The sequence below is a fragment of the Limanda limanda genome, chromosome 16 (genome assembly GCF_963576545.1).
Source record: "Limanda limanda chromosome 16, fLimLim1.1, whole genome shotgun sequence".
NCBI lineage: Eukaryota > Metazoa > Chordata > Actinopteri > Pleuronectiformes > Pleuronectidae > Limanda > Limanda limanda.
This window is the reverse complement of record NC_083651.1, coordinates 7,268,005-7,286,133: the sequence shown is the minus strand read 5'-3', so window position 1 is coordinate 7,286,133 and position 18,129 is coordinate 7,268,005. Positions and strand designations below refer to the sequence as shown.

Here is an 18,129-nt window from a genome sequence, read left to right as displayed (position 1 = left end):
AATGTCCTGTGAAAGCTAAATATCGTTGTCTTACCGTCACCAGCTTGCGGTAGAAGTCGAGAAAACTATTTAAGTTTGGAGCTGAAAAGGCCAGAGACAAAACAATAAATATGAAATCACTTCAAGCTGATGCAAAACATGTTTGTGTTGATGGGGCTGATCTGGGTGGGAGAGTCTAACAATAATGTCCCAAAAACATTTCAAGAGAATAGTTAAAACTAGTTATAGTGTATTTTATATATATGTATCAGTATATTTGAGCATAGAATATAAATCACTTTAAACTACCATCTTCATGAAAACAACTAGTTTACATCACATTCGGTTTTCTTCCTATGTCAAAGTAGATTTCACATTACGCCTTCGGCCCCCTCGACACTCTTGTCTCCTTCATCCGTGTCCATGACAACGTGGTTAGCACAGACACACACGTAAGAGACACACTACACACCTCGACATGCCATGTGGGACGTTGGCGCAAAAAATGAGACTCGATGCTCTGCTGTTGCTTTAATCAAGTACTTGCTGGGTAGAGGTCTCCCCAAAGTGTCATGGAGGCAGAGTGATGGTGATTACAACCTGCTGCACGCCATCTCTGCTCCCCAGCAGGCCCTCTGCTTTTATGGCCACAATATGGAACAGTTAGCACGAGACTTTCTCAAAGTCGGAAAAAGAATATAGTTTGCACTTTGCTTTCCAATGTTGGGATTGGTTTTCATACCTGTACATTGTGGCTGTGACTTACACGTTGAATTTAGATCTTGATTATGTCGGATGTCGCAATCTCGTCTGACACACGAGTGCTTAAGTTACACTTTTGAAAAGGCATTGTTTGTAGAAAAGTGGGAATGTTCTCCACTCTTTTCCAGGAAAGAGGCTGAGCACTTCCTCGTCGAAACACTAGATCAGGAAAACATTATTAAAAAATCGTGTGGGGTGGGACCCTGGAATTGGAGCCTGCCAAAATGAAGCGGGAATATTTTCATTCCAATAATGGCAATGTGATACTTTGAGAATGTTTCCAGCTGAGCCGAGGCTGCTGCCGCCAGCACCTTCTGCTGCAGAGATCTGAGGGTCATACCAGGTGTCAGGGTAATTTTTGTGAAAATGCAGCAGCAGAATTATCAGAATCATGAATTAGCATCACTATAGACAATTCTAACTTGCTATTCATCACATAAAAGCATTAACATCTTTAGTTAAGCGATAGAATTTGGCATTAAAGAAAACCATATGCATGTTTTAACGGCACCGAGCCAAGGTGCCACTGTGGCTCCGGTCGCGGCATTGGAAAATGTAAGGCTCTAACAAAATGTCCCAAACTATTCTCAAATATAACATCTGTGACCAGTTAGACTAATAAATGGTCGGGTGTTGTTGTGTCTGCTTCCCGTGGCAACTTCAGATGTGGTAATCCAGGTTGGTGAACATGTTGCTGTGTGTTACTTTTACAAGTCAAATTAATGAAGCATGTGCTCTCTCTCTCTCTCTCTCTCTCTCTCTCTCTCTCTCTCTCTCTCTCTCTCTCTCTCTCTCTCTCTCTCTCTCTCTCTCTCTCTCTCTCTCTCTCTCTCTCTCTCTCTCTCTCTCCTACACACACACACACACACACTGACATAAACACACTGCCCCAGAAGAACAAAGGGTTGCTGCTGGATCATTATTCTCCATCCACATATTTTTATGAGCGTTTCCAATGTGTCCCTGAAATGAAGCCGAAGTTCCTGAAATTTCAAGCAAAAGAAAAAACAATATATGACAAAAAGTTATTACACTTGGCTGATGGAGGATAAAAAAAAACAACAAGAATCATTAAAATGGAAACAGACTCATACAGTGTATTCATGACACAAACAGAACATGTGATTTAAATCACCACCAAAGCCTCGACTCCACTGACGTCACTAAAAATACATGGAAACATCAGATTGTCATGGAAGTCTGAGGAGACTTAATGTTAAATTCACTGGAAAATTAGCACCACCAGTTCTCTATCTTGATGCATCCCACTCCTGTGTGATTTTCATGTAACAGTAGTCCTGGGTAGAGATGCACATTCAATTAAGGTGCGGATGCGGAGGGGGGCATTTTTCACTTTCTTTAACATTTTGAGATGGGGAACTTTTTTGTCATTTCGATAATTCCTGGATCTTGGTGAAAAAAGCGGCATGTTTGCAATTTGCAACCAATCCAAATAAAAATCTGGGTTCAGTCAATATAATGATGTACTTTATTTGGGATGAACTTTAATGAGTCTAGTTCAAATTTAAAATGTCCCAATCACTACATTTCCTCATTGCAATTCCTTTTTGTTTATAATATTTTGTTTTTGCATCTGATTTTGTGTGTTTATGTGTAATGCTCATTAAAAACCAAATCAAAAGAGACATACTAAAATATTTTTAATGATGCATTAAAATTGATTTTGGCTCATTTATTTAGTTGACTCATGTAATACTGACATTGGTCTTAAAGACAAGTATCGGTCATGTGTATTTATACATAATTAGTGGGGCATGTTAGCTCAGATGAAGGCCTCTCTGACAGTATGGATACAACTCATTAGTTACAGCTTATGAAAACACAGGCCGAGGATGTAAAGACATCTGCCACCCAGATGTGACTCGGCTAATAAATCAAACTGGAAAAACTACGTACGTCAACACTGCTTAACTCGGGGCTGATGTCAGACTTCTAAAGACAAGCTTCGGTTTGAATAATGAGATCAGACGCACATCAGGTAAGAGGCTGGCATAAAGCACGACGTGAAGAGCACTCGTTTTTAAAGCCAGTTAGAGACCACTGCTGTGTAAGTAGGAAAGTCTCCGGAGGGAATCCTGCTAAATCCGCTTGAAATCACCCTATGGTTTTTTTTATTGAGATCATTATCACAAATATTGCCTTTGACAGAATCAATTTCCTTGTTTTGTGCTCTGCGGTGCCGTATCTGCTAAATGTTGCATTCTTCCATCGCGAATCCCACTTTACAGGTCCCCGCACGAAATAAAGCAGGAATGGAAACTGGAGCAGGAAATTGAAAAGAGGGGTCCTGTTGTGTTGTGGAGACCGCTGTGCCTACTGCTATTTCCTCTGCACATGCCAGTCTCTCGCACTCACCAGATGCACGTGTGCCTTGGCTAATAATCCTCACGGCCCTTTAGGGGAAAATTCTAGTCAGACATGTAATGCAGCGTTGCCCAAAACACTGTTGCTGTTTCAGACATCGATTACGTTTTATTGTTAGCGTACCGACATGGCGGGATCGTGCCATTTGGCATCCTGCTCCTGTCAGTTTTGGCCCCTTCCTCATGCAGCCTGGTTGACTGCAGCACTTCAAGAGGACATGTGGCAGGATGGCATCCAGCAGCTGGCATGCAGCTCTGCTTTCGGACTGTAAGAGCCAGTTTGGAGCCGTAACACTTCATGTTCAGATGTAAAATAGTCAGATTTTTGTCTCTGCATTGGAGGCCGCTTGTTAAGATCTTTACTCTGCCTCTGCTGTATGTTGCTCACTGGCAGACAGGCATCATTTGTGAGGGAGGCTGAAGGAGACTAGATAGAAACAAGATGTTGTAAACAGCCCACTTTTTTTTTTAAAAGCAGAAAAGAAAAATGTTATTGTTATGAGAGTTTGTCTTTATAAGTTTGCCTCAGGGATAATAAATCATTTTTCTCCTATGCAGAGTATCATCAACCTTTCATACAATCAAATGTCTGTTATGTGACAGGACGTGTCATCGGTGGGAGAGTGTAACAGAACATTTCTGACAACATGGCTGCAGAGTCATTGTGTGCCTCTGCTCACAGAACGGGAGCTCACACAACTTGCAGGTTGGGGATTGTTTGAAAAATCCTAATTGGGTCTGGCTGTCTGATGTGCCACTAGTCTCCAGGAAACAATTAGCAGAAGCCCCATCATGACAGGATGCAGTCCGCCATTCTCCTCCGGGGCTCGCTGACCCTGCTGAGGAGAACCTGTGCTGCAGTCGCCTCACTCAAAACAAACACCCAGGTACTTTCAGGACCAACACAGAGAATCTAGTGGCTTCTACAGAGCATTGTTGAATAGAAAACCCGGTTTTATATGTAGACGTTCTCTACAAATATCCAATTTTTGACTTTTGACCAATTGCCAGTCTGTCTCAGCTGTCAATCAGGAACTTACTGGTAGCTTATTTGAATGTAGGCCAGTGTGATGTGCATTTAGACTGTTTAGTTTGGTCCATGTCCCATACACTAACATGGGGGAGGTGGGGTTTATGAGCTATATCTGTAGCCAGCCACCAGGGGGCGATCAAGATTGTTTATCGTCACTTTTGGGAAACTGTCATGTCGTCCGTCTTCATATACAATCTATGATGTACAACCTTTTTGTCTATACTTAAAACAACATTAACACTCATCAGCCCCATAAGACCATGAAATCCAATCTGATGACCTCCTCTCTCTCTCTCTCTCTCTCTCTCTCTCTCTCTCTCTCTCTCTCTCTCTCTCTCTCTCTCTCTCTCTCCCTCTCTCTCTATGTGTGTGTGTGTGTGTTTTTCTTGTTCATTCACTATGCAATAAAGGCAAAAAATGTCGGAAATGGTCCGTGGAACAAGTGAATAGAAACTGGACTTTGTGCACGGAGAGTTTTTATTTTAGCGCTGCCAATCAAATCCATGAGTCACCGAATGACTCATATGCCATTCACTGCCTCTGCTGCCGCACATTTGAGACAGAGTCAAGTGTTATTATTCGGATTTGACGTCGGGCTCATTCACAAGACGGGATGTCATTTTCAATATTTTACCAAAACCGGCCAAAAAATCCCAACAACCAACAGATGGACTGTGAACAAATGTGGTAGAAACACTTATGTACCCCTCAGGAGGAACTCTGGTACATTTAGTGATGGACTCCTCTGCAGGTTGAGCTATGAGCTGACACGTGGATTGCTCAGATTAAACTTCCTGTTGGGGTTCCACAACCCAGTTCTCTGCTTAATTGCTTTCTTTAATTTGGAAGCACAATCAAAGTGTTTCACGCAGCTCTGCATTAAAAAGTGTTTCCACTGGACGAGAAAGAAATAAACTGGTTAAGATTCCACTGGGGAGCTTTGTAATTAGAAGTGAGAGGTTATCTTGCCCATAGTGGATTTCACTGTTGACTGATGAAATTCCCTGTTTGGTTACTTCTGTGTGTTGAAGTGAACACAAACATGGTTTATAGACAAGGCGATGGATTTATTAGTCCTTTTGTATCGTTTTCCCTCGGTCATGATTAGGGTTGCAAAATTCCGGGAATATTCAAACTTGGAAACTTTCCATTGGAATTAACGGGAATTAACGGGAATATACGGGAATATACGGGAACTAACGGGAATATACGGGAATATACGGGAATTAACGGGAATAAACTGGAAATGTTGTAGGTAATTTATACTAACTGTATTTACCTTGTCATATACAGACATAAATATAAACATTTTGTTTTGAAACTTACCTGACTAGTCCTGCACACTACAGCAGGCCTCAATAGCCCTGCTGTAGAGTGCAGGATGCTGGGAGTTATCTGTGCATGTGATGGAAGAATGCACAGTGGAGGGTTGAAACTCAACGTGCAGCGTGTGCTGCATTCCATTCATCTTTAAAATAGAGTTTTGAATGATGTTTTTATTGCTCAGCGTTTAATTTGCTTAATTATTTATTTTTTCAAAATTCCCAAAATTCCCGAGTTTAACTTCCCATGGAAACTTTCCGCCCCTTTGCAACCCTAGTCATGATAAGGTGCAAACAGGCGTCCATGCAGTACCACAGTTAACCTTTTAAAATTGAACTGTACTTTCCGTATATTCCATCCACGATACTCAGTATATTCGGCCCTGTTCTCACCTGATTCCTGTGTGCAGGACATGGTGTTGTAGGTTTGATTAAGCCACTTGTGCAATTAGCAGATGAGGTGAAACAGGCTTGGGTCAAAATAGCTCGAGAGGCTCTGAGTGCATTTCCAAAGGTCACCTCCTGAGACAATCAGACACATTTACCGTCACAGTGGGAAACGCTGCAGGGTTTTGTGTACATGTTTGTTACAGTTGTTTACATCTCAGACATCATACATACGAAAGCTCAGCTACTAAGTGATTAGAAAGAAAATGCCCCTTGATTTGATTTGAGCAGTTGAGTGCTATTCTCACCACACGGATGCATTATACATGCTGGAGAACGACTCCAAACAGGATGTTGGAGTATTGCTTTAGTTCCATTTCGCACAAAAATATTTTCTCCTTTCCATCATTCATATCTCCCAAGTGTCAGAGCGTCATTTATTCATGAAATGGTGTAATCACAGCTGCAGTGTACCAGGGTTAGCGCCATGATTCTCACTGTGTTCCATTTCGGTTCATTTTTAGGGATCTGTTTATATATTTATTAATGTGACATTTGCAATTGCACAAACCGGCGGAGGCACAATAGCTGCGTCTGTCATTTATATCACACGTCGGTGAACTGATGTAGTGCAATCTGTCCCGCCTCTATACTGTACGAGCCAGTGACCAAACCTGCACAATGTGATTCTTTATCCGATGGGTTTAAGTGTACAGCCCCGGTTACGTAACACACGATAATCCACTGTTACCATAGTAATGCCGCTCACATCTGGTGTGGAGATTGTGCTGTGGTGAAAGTTCCTTCACCGCCTCGCTGTCATCCATCAAGCTCTCTCTCTGTGTGCTAATGTGATGGTGTTGTCAGCTGATAAAGAGTTGTGTTCTATTTGTCACACGGTCATGGGACGTCGAGTCTCCTGAAAGCGTTCTCCACACAGCTCTCTCAGCTCCTGAGGAGAAGCACCGTGTGGACGAGCACACACACACACACACACACACACACACACACACACACACACACACACACACACACACACACACACACACACACACACACACACACACACACACACACACAGTAAACACCGACAATGTATTGCGTGTTGATTGTTTCAGAGTGTGAGTCTGCAGGAAAACCTGGGGGAGCAAAACACATTCTGTGAGGAAACAAGGGATTGAAACAAATTAGAACACATTTCATCTTCTAATTGTTGAACTCTTAATGAATCTTGTCTAATGTTAGAAATCTGATAAAGAATTGAGGTGAGAGCGTAAAGGACACTGTCTACTCTGTTAACATAGAAAGAAATTGTGCATCTGTGCAGATTCAAATGAGTCTAAGCCAATTCTCTTAGTTACTGAATACACCATGAAATAGATTAAATGGGTTTTTGTGAAAACGTAAATAGAAAAAGGAGGTGTGAATATGTTAAAAACAACTGGAGTTAAACAAAAGTGCTAGACAAGTTCAGGAATCAAAAAACAAAGTAAAATCAGTGCAAGAGAAAGATGCAACAGAGGCAAATGTACAACATAAGAGTAAATAAGATACGAAAAGAAATAAATTACTGAATTATAAGACAGGCTGAATTAAAAGCAAGATTAAAGAGGTTTGGATTTTAAACGATATGTGAATGTATTGAATGTAGAAAATGACCTATGTAGGACGGGAGAGTATTCCAGAGATTTTAGGCAACAACAGAGAAGTGGTTAACTTGTCCTTTGTCATTCCAGTGAGATGATCAGGAGGAGAAAACTACGCATGGGAACATACAGTGGGAATATCTTATACATGCAGGCGGGTGTGATAACAGTCGTCTGAGGGATCCTCAGTGTCAGGGGACCCACGAGGGATCACTGCAGCCCTGCACATCTGAACTGGTGCCACCGAGCCCGGCTTGGTTTAACAGGATTGGCTGGTGCTTTGCGGCTTGGATACTATTAATCCCACTTATCCATTTAGTGCACCTTAAACTGTGGAGGATGGATATACAGAAGAGCAAGCTGTTGCTATTCAATGTTGGTTATCCCCTCTTTAAAGCTGCATCTGAGGAAAAGCTACACATCCCACACCCCGAATTGTGGATTAATTTGATTTGATCAATTGGTTACATGTCAGGTGACAGTTAGATGTTGGCGGATATCTCAAGAATTGTGTTGTATTTGAATTTCAAAGCATGGAGCGTGTATCAAGCTTGATGACATGACCACAAAAGTGAAGCCAAATCATCTTCATCGCCTCCTGGGGGCTAACTGCAATATACGTCATCCTCCATCCATGTTAGTGGGTGGAACAAAGACAAACTAAAAGTCAAAGTGCTTGTCAATTAAAAGTTCTGTTATTTTCGTATTAAAGCAAATATTTTTTTATTTTATGAGAAAACGTTGAATGCAAAATCTTCATTGCAGATTAACCAGGTGGGATGAACACAAGGTTTTTTCTAACTTCCCTCTGCACCACAGACTGTAAATAAAAAGCTAAGCACACAACATCCAAATCCTTTTGTCTGTTATTTTAGGTACCTCATGTGAGTGTGCTGTCATGCTCATCTTAATGTGCACGACCCTCGTCTATATTCAGAAACTTTGCCCTCTCACCGTCTTTGTCAGAAAATCCCTTGAATCTGGAGTAAAGTTGTTTCTGTGCTGGAGCACTTGTACACGCTGAGGGTTCCGGGCAGAAAGGAATAAAACCCTGGGACTTTATTAAGTTAGCTGGATGCACAAACACACGCCCTGTTAGCCTTTTCCCCTCTTCTGTGGGCGGCTGAAATCTTGAAATTAAATAAGATAATGGAAAAGAGGAAAATTATTAGATTATTCCAGAAGGGTTACACGTAAAAACCTCTGTCCGCTCACAGCAGTTTATAGCAGAACCAGCAATTTCTCCTTTTTTTATCACATGTAGCACATTTGCATGCACTGGCATCCACTCCTCTGAATTGCATTAACCTATACAGGGTGCGAATCTGCCAACAGAAGCTTATCTCCTAAAAGATAATTCTGGCCTCTCCGGAGGATTCTCTGCTCTCGTGGGTTTGGGAAACATTGATCTTCGCCGTCATAGCAAACAGGAAATCCATCCCGTGCTGTCAAAGCAACATTACAATGAAGCCATACAGTGTGTGTTTCCTGCAGATCGTGAATGGGTCGGAAGCTCAAACAGAATTACCCCGTGGTGTTCTGGAGGCAAAGCAGCTTGACTTGATGAAGCAGGTGTTTTGAAAGGCATGCTGCGGCCCTCCCGGAGCGCTGCTGACAGGGTTTGGGTGTACAAGCTGCTTCTGCTGGCTGAGGGGAATAAGTTGGGTCTTATTAGAATGTTGGTGTCACAAACATAAAACACATATTGTCTTTCTTGACGTTATCTAGAATAAAGCAATAGGCTTTGCAATTTTTCCTCGTCTGCCTGGAAGAGATTTCAGTCTCTGGGTGGATAAGCTGCTCTATGTGGTGGAGTGAGGCTCTAAGTCAAATAGTGTTTAGGACGACTTGTTTAACACAACAGGTAAAATGTGATAAAAGCACTGACAGGGTACAGCTTTTCTGTTTATAAAAAAAACCAAATGATCATCACCTCAAAATCCTATTTGTCCAAGGATTCCTGAACTTGGCTCTGTGAGGGTTTCAGTGAGCAAAGCTTTGTGTGGGACGTTGCTCTTTGATCACATCTTGTGTCAGCTGCTTGCAGACATGCACTGAGCTCCAGAGAATCTCCGGACATTCTTCTCCTGCCAGCCTGCTCGTCAAAACTCAAACACAGGATATCAGAATGAGCTCAAGTATGACCTAATGTTCTTAAAGTCATGTCTGCAAAGGGCTATAGTCGATTATAGAAATTGAGCCATCTGACTCTATTTTCAGAGATATTCTCACAGTCGACAGGTGACTGACCATGAAGAGCAAAGTGTCTGAGACACAAAATGTCCCAAATGACAAATGATAAAGTGAAACAGTCCAAATCGTGACTCATTTACCTTCACGTCACTTAGCGGAATTAAAACAAAACATCCAACCGCAGAGCACAGCTGCAGTCTCTAAACTCAGGCTTATCATAGCATTCAGGTTTAATCCTTTAATCCTTTTGTCTCAGTGAGCAACATTTTCCAACGAATGTTTGTATCTCTGTGTTTTCTGAAGCCCTCACAGGTGTCAGCCATCCTGACAAATCTCACAAGACGATGTCAACACAGGCGGGACCAAGTCTCTCTTTCTACATTTTCTTGTCAGTCAAACTCTGGGAATGAATAAATAAAAATAACAGTCACTCTTGTCACCTTTCTTTATTTTGTAAAGCAGCAGAAGTGACATTCTGCTGAATTATAAAACACATAGTAAAACAAATGTACCACATGGTGACGTGATGTGTGACGTTTGTTATCTTTTCAGTCGCAGGAAATTTTAATATTTTCATCATTTAGTGACCCCAGGAAAATATGTGTGTTACCTTCTCTGAAGGAAAATATGAACTGCATATTTACTTCAAACAGGTCAGAACCGTGTTGCCCCTTCTTTCAGATCCCTGTAAGATTTGTGCGTGTGTGGAGTTTGTATGTTCTCTCTGCGCTTGTGTGGATTTTCTCCAGCTTCCTCCCACAGTCCAGAAACATCATTAAGGTTAATTGGAGACTCTAAATTGTCCCTAAATGTGAATGTGATTGTGAATAGTTGTTGTCTCTGTGTGTTGTCCCTGTAACATGCAGGGTTCGCTCTGTCCTCCTCACCCTCGGCTCAGGAAGCCATTATGTGGTAGAATTCACTGCCTGTTGATGTAATGGCACGAATCTGCTCAACAAACAAGCTTCAGATAGAAAGTGGATCTGAACAGATCGTCAAGGACGTGGGGTCTTATTTTTGTACAGATTTGCTCAACTTTTGTATGTTGAAGTAATTTTCATATACGTATTGAATGCAATGTAACGTATCTAATACATTCTATGTTCTGTCTATTTCCACTCTACCGATCTTTCTTTTCCTTTCGTTTTGTAAATATATTTCCTATGGAGACCAGAAGATAAACTCTGGGTGCATCCCACTTGACTCAGCCGAGTTTCAGAGAACACTTATTATGTTGTCAGGAGAGCGAGGCCGAGCTGCTCTATGTTCAAACCAGCTTTCTATACATGCTTATAGACTGGCCCGTTTGAGTGGATGCTTATTACGCTGACATTGTTTTCTTAAGCAGCGTTGAGTTGTTCCATCTCTTCTCACACGAGTCCCCTGCTCTTAAATCGCTGGAGAAGCCGTGATTACACAGTCCAAGTTTTACTGGTGCTGTGTTTGTATAGCCATTTATGTTAGCGGTCTTTTCTTATTATTGTTGTATATATTGTTGTCTCGTAATCTGTTTCACGTGACTTCTATCCGAGCTAGAAGAGCGATCCCTCACTTGTGACTCTCCCCTGAGGTATCTGTGTTTATTTCCATGTTAAAATAATATTTTCCTTGCCCTTTTCGAGGGTTAAAGACAGAGGATGTTTATTTGTGAATATGAACTTTGTAAAATTTGATTTTGACTGTATCAAATCCCAGTTTGTGTCGTACTTACATTGGAGCTTTGGATCATTGACTCTGATACTTACTGAGCACAGCTGGATGGTGGTGATATGAGGACGAAGTGACCACAGAACTGCAATTCATCACATTTCTTTCTATCTATATGTATTTTAGAAGTGTCTCCTATCTAATTCCACTGCTTTCTCTCTCCATGAAAACTTTCCTGACTATATACATTGTTCACATGCTGATCTGCCTCACAATTTCTGCTTTAATGCTGTCCACTTCCTTTAATTAGCTCCATGTTGACTGGTTGGATAAGGAGCAGATGAACAGTGTTTGAAGATGTGGAGACTCACTCTTTTTCCTGGAGAGCATTTATTTTTTTCGAATGATATTGAGACTTTTTTATGTTTCCATCAGTGACAGTGTCTTTGCTACTTGTTAAAGCTGCAAGATTTCTACCACTGCTCCTGTGGTGACAGCTATTTATTAAGAGTTGGGGGAGATGAGATTGATAATTAAAGGCTTCTTCCCCGACACATAGTTACCGCCTGTAAAAACTTTTTTTTAATGTTTTAAATTATACCTCCACTTAGAAAGACACAAATCAATAATGTTAATTCCAAAACTGGTTATTAAATATGATGAATAACTCCCATTTCGCCTCCATTATATATTTTGCTTTTATTTTGCTATATTGTCTAGAACACAGTTGATATAAAACCCACTTGCAATGATGCTCAGAATTCACAGAGTGTTTCTGCGGTCCGCTTATCAAAGCCACTCTAACTATTATAAAGATGCATAAAGGAGATTCAATCCAGTGACAATTTGCAGTTTACCATAATTCAGCTTTACATAACGAGCAGGATATTGTGTAATGGGTCTGTTTGGAAGGAAGAGGAATTTAAACAGTTAGTTTGTTTGAGTTTTACTTCTTATTCCTCTGTGTGCTGACAACCTGACGCCAACAACTATTATTCTTGCTTTGAAGGAAGTGTTCTTCTCACCTGTCGAGACAAGAAGTGTGTGGCAGACGACAGCAGAAATATAGCTAATCAAAAGCATCACGTTTCCGCATCTTGATTGTGCACACACAGACAGACACGTACACACAAACACACACACATGACCACACATGACCACACACCAGTTGCAAGTATAACAGGTTTAGTTTTCTAGCTATGGAGTGTTTCCTGAATGTGACAGTTTTAAAGTTATCTATGAGAAGCTGCTGGTGATCATATCTTGGAGAGGTAACGAAGACTGAATTTATACATTTGGAAGATTTCAGGAGATTATCCGGAGCTCATTGTTCATTGTCTGAAAGTAGATTCAGATTTGAAAACTGAGATTTCAGAGGCTTTTTCCTTCATTCTTTCAAAATGTATTGAATATTTTATAATATTTAAATAATTGTTGAGTTATTTTAGATATACATACATAGGACTACACTACAAACTCGTTTCATTTAACTGTAAAATAAGAATCTGTGCAATGTCTGTGTCTTTCAAAATATTTGCAATCCTGCTGCAAATGTATATGCTTTGTTTACACAGTATATGGTTGCAATGTTGTATATTTCCTTCTGTTTATATTGCAGGTTTATGTATTACTTTTTTACTGATGTGTCTTGTTATCCCCTTCGCTGCTGTTATTTCCACTGCAGTGGGACTATTAAAGGATGATCTCATCTGTAGAGCATGTTGGATGAATTCGATATATTACTGAGCATCTGTGGCATACTGGCAATGAATATTAAAGTGATGACATGGGCAATAAAAACACAATAACTCCCTGTTCACTACCACAGTTGTATAAAACACCACATAAACCCTCACAAATCCATTTAACGTGGGAGACTCTGAGTATCTTACAAAATACTTGCATGAAATGTTAAATATGTGTGGGTGGTGGAAACCAGTAATGGCTTACATGGAAACCACACTTAAATTTAGCTAAATTATACAACACAAAACATATGAAATCGATAAAGGTTAAATTAAGTATAAAAGGGAAAATTGGACATTTATTGAAATAAGAGCTCTGAGGCTTTGGAACAACTTGCTTGTTGAGATATGGCAGAATGAGTCAGTCTAGCCTCCTTTGAAATCAAAGCTTAAAATGGAAAATATTTTATTATTGTTATGGTGGCTCTTATATCTTTTTAACGACTACACTTTGCAACTTTGTTTTGTTAACAAACCGCCTGAACAGTCCATCCGTTGCACTTTTTAAAACCAAGTTCAAAACTTTTTTATTCACATGTGCCCTTAACAAAGGTGTATAATACCATCCTTGCATTGTATTCTATTATTGTTTTACTCGGTTGTATCTAAAAATTTCATTTTCATTATTGTTCCCTATAAACTTATTTTAAAATGTTATTAAATTAATAATTTTGATTTCTTTTACAATTCCTATTCTTCTCTTTGATATACTTTTTAAAACATCTTCTAATCTTCTATTTTGTTTGAATTTTGTTTGAAACTGTGATCAGCATCTTGAATCTACCTCTGGGTATGAAGGATGCTTTAATAAATAAAAAGTGCTGTATAAATAAAGCTTTTTTTCCCCTCTTTCGCTATATCATTATTATAATCATTAAAATATACAAAGAGGGAAGAATGAATACAGAAGAATAGTAATAACAGAAGAGCTGATATTCATTGGAAGTGAAATGTTTAACAGTAGTGAGTTTGTAAGTTGTTGCTTCCACAGGACAACTCCATCATATTTGATGGAACACTGACATTAGATGATCATGGGTTACACACACACACACACACACACACACACACACACACACACACACACACACACACACACACACACACACACACACACACACACCACCGGGTCTCCCCCCCAGCTGTCAGTCACCCCGCCCCTCAGGCCCTCGCAGACCCCGCCCCCCACGGAAACACAGGCGGTTGTGGGACACGTGATTGACTCAGTATGGCGGAGCTGCTTGTGGCTCTATGATTTTTATGATTTTTATGATTTTTTGTTTTTAAACTCCACCGACGGGTCGTGGATCAAACCCGGCGGAAGCTGCTGGAGACCCGGGGGGCAGAGAAGCAGCAGGGGGGCCCGGAAGGTGGAGCTCGGCCCAGGTAGTGTGACTTTCTCTTCCTCACACACACACACACACACACACACAACTCGTCACCTGGACACACACAGACACACACACACACACACACGGACACACGCTGGTAGTTTGGTTCCTGTTCGTGTTCCGAGTCGGACGGACTCTCTCCGGACGTCGGGAGGGAAGCGGAAGCTGTTGTTCAGCAGGAGGAAAAGAGAAAGGAGATTTGAAAGTTGTTTAAAAGTCTTTAACTTTTCACTTTCCCGTCATCACAAGTTTGTCATTCTGTGTGCTGTCGCTCATCTGCTGGGAACTGGTGCTCTGGTCCCAGTGGTGCAGCGGTTTGTCTCCCAGTGCCACTGGTTTGTTTACCAATAAAACGCGTCACTGCTCAGAGGAGCCCGGGTGTCCTCTACACGGGTTACACACAGAGTGCCCCCCCCAGCCCCTTAACTAACCTGTACCATCCTGACTTAATACCTCACCCTTACCTTAACCATCCACATTACATGTCTAACCCTTAACTAACCTTTACTGGTTAGACTTAATGCCTAACCCTTACCTTAACCATCCACACTACATGTCTAACCCTTAACTAACCTTTACTGGTTAGACTTAATGCCTAACCCTTACCTTAACCATCCACACTACATGTCTAACCCTTATTTAACCTTTACTGGTTAGACTTACTACCTAACCCTTACCTTAACCATCCACACTACATGTCTAACCCTTAACTAACCTTTACTGGCTAGACTTAATACCTAACCCTTACCTTAACCATCCACACTACATGTCTAACCCTTAACTAACCTTTACTGGTTAGACTTAATGCCTAACCCTTACCTTAACCATGCACACTACATGTCTAACCCTTAACTAACCTTTACTGGTTAGACTTAATGCCTAAAACTTACCTTAACCATCCACACTACATGTCTAACCCTTATTTAACCTTTACTGGTTAGACTTACTACCTAACCCTTACCTTAACCATCCACACTACATGTCTAACCCTTAACTAACCTTTACTGGCTAGACTTAATACCTAACCCTTACCTTAACCATCCACACTACATGTCTAACCCTTAACTAACCTTTACTGGTTAGACTTAATGCCTAACCCTTACCTTAACCATCCACACTACATGTCTAACCCTTATTTAACCTTTACTGGTTAGACTTAATACCTAACCCTTACCTTAACCATCCACACTACATGTCTAACCCTTAATTAACCTTTACTGGTTAGACTTAATGCCTAACCCTTACCTTAACCATCCACACTACATGTCTAACCCTTAATTAACCTTTACTGGTTTGACTTAATACCTCACCCTTACCTTAACCATCCACACTACATGTCTAACCCTTAACTAACCTTTACTGATTTGACTTAATACCTCACCCTTACCTTAACCATCCACACTACATGTCTAACCCTTAACTAACCTTTACTAGTTAGACTTAATACCTAACCCTTACCTTAACCATCCACACTACATGTCTAACCCTTATTTAACCTTTACTAGTTAGACTTAATACCTAACCCTTACCTTAACCATCCACACTACATATCTAACCCTTATTTAACCTTTACTGGTTAGACTTACTACCTAACCCTTACCTTAACCATCCACACTACATGTCTAACCCTTAACTAACCTTTACTGGTTAGACTTAATGCCTAACTTTAACTTACTTAACCATCCACACTACATGTCTAACCCTTAACTAACCTTTACTGGTTAGACTTAATACCTAACCCTTACCTTAACCATCCACACTACATGTCTAACCCTTAATTAACCTTTACTGGTTAGACTTAATGCCTAACCCTTACCTTAACCATCCACACTACATGTCTAACCCTTAACTAACCTTTACTGGTTAGACTTAATGCCTAACTTTAACTTACCTTAACCATCCACACTACATGTCTAACCCTTAATTAACCTTTACTGGTTAGACTTAATACCTAACCCTTACCTTAACCATCCACACTACATGTCTAACCCTTATTCAACCTTTACTGGTTAGACTTAACGCCTAACTTTAACTAACCTTAACCATCCAAACTACATGCCTCTCCTTAATCTTAACCATCCAGGCTAAATGTCTCACCTTAACTTTGACCATCCACACTACATGTCTAACCATAACCATCAGACTAAATGTCTAACCCTAACCTAATTCTAACCCTAACCCCCAAACCAAGTCTCAACCCTTAAACGCCCATTCAAAGTTGGTCAGAAAGTGAGGACCGGCCAAAATGTCCTCACAAAGATATCTGCACAAATACAGACACACACACTTGTCTTTCTATAGCTATGAGGACACTGACCTGACACAATGATGGTATTGGCCTAAAATCTATAGAAATAGAAAGTCAAGGGCGGCACACAAACACACACACAAACACACACACACTGCTGAGACGGAGAGGTGTGTTTGTGTGATGGAGGTTTGTGCTGAGGTGGAACTGCCACTGCCGCAGCTTTGGGTGTAAACTTTTGTCTTCAAGAAGTGTAAACACAGAAGAGCAGCAGCGGCAGCAGGAGGAGGAGGAGGAGGAGGAGGAGGGAAGGAGGAGGAGGAGGAGGAGGAGCAGGGCTGTGCCCCGGCTCTGCTCACACTCCTCTACAGCCCTCCTGCTGCAGAGGAAACTATTCCCTCAGCATTACAGGCTCCTGAGGACTGTGGGTGCACGCTTGTAAAACTAGCAGGCCCCACAGAAGCGAGGGGGTCACAGCAGCCCTAAGAAAACACACAACAACACACCGGCAGCCCTAAGAAAACACACAACAACACACCGGCAGCCCTAAGAAAACACACAACAACACACCGGCTGAGAGCTCGGCCCTGCTTGGAGCACGCACTGTTGTTTCTGACATGTTGTCTCTTCAGTAGAGCCTCCTCTTGAGCTGGAGATCGTCCGGATGGGCTGTGTGTGAGAACGCACAAGTCCGAATCAGTTGCTCCTGACAGTTTCCCGCTGTTGTTAACGGGTCTGAACCGGGATCAACAAGGCACGGAGATATTTTTAATAAGCGCTAATGGATTACAGTGAGAATTTCTCCGTCTGAGAAAACCTTTCTGTTAAACCTCTGCAGTAAATTGAAGTTAACAGCGTGTGTGTGTGTGTGTGTGTGTGTACATTTGAGGGGCTAGAGCGGCTACTCATTATATCTTGTGGGATTTTGATGCACAAACATAATAGAAAACAGTAGATGGATGCCTGTGATGTCTAAAACCAGTTTCACAAAGAACGAGTAGAAAAACATTTAAATTAAATACTTGTCTGTGTTGTTTGACTTCTTAGTCCAACAGACTCGTACTTTGTCTTTGTTCAAGAAATTCTCATTAATTTGTAAGGTTTTACCATCGTACTTTTATGGCAGAGCGATATTGACAATCATTTGCAATGTTACTGCAGTAACTGTAATGTAATGATATTTCTACCGATTTGCTGTTTCATTCCATTTAAAAGTAATCAATATGTAGTAATCTGATTACATGTAGCCCAAGGACTTTAATTGTTATAGAGTTTGAAGAGAATTGTTTCCTTTCACTGCTCTGCAGCATTTAAGTGTCGCACACAGTTAAACCAGTGCTGCTTCCATTATCTTTTACCACTTTATAGTGTCTTGCTAATAAAATTCTTTTA

The 18,129-nt window shown here is 41.0% G+C and overlaps 1 protein-coding gene across 2 annotated transcripts in view; it reads left to right on the top strand.

The window, feature by feature from the left end:
* Positions 1-14,318: 14,318 nt before the first annotated feature.
* Positions 14,319-18,129, top strand: part of hdac4 (histone deacetylase 4) — a 111,778-nt gene continuing 107,967 nt past the window's right edge. For both annotated transcript variants that reach the window (XM_061088173.1, XM_061088172.1), the window contains exon 1: positions 14,319-14,484. The gene's annotated coding sequence lies outside the window, so the exon portion shown is untranslated. The remainder of the gene's footprint in view (positions 14,485-18,129) is intronic.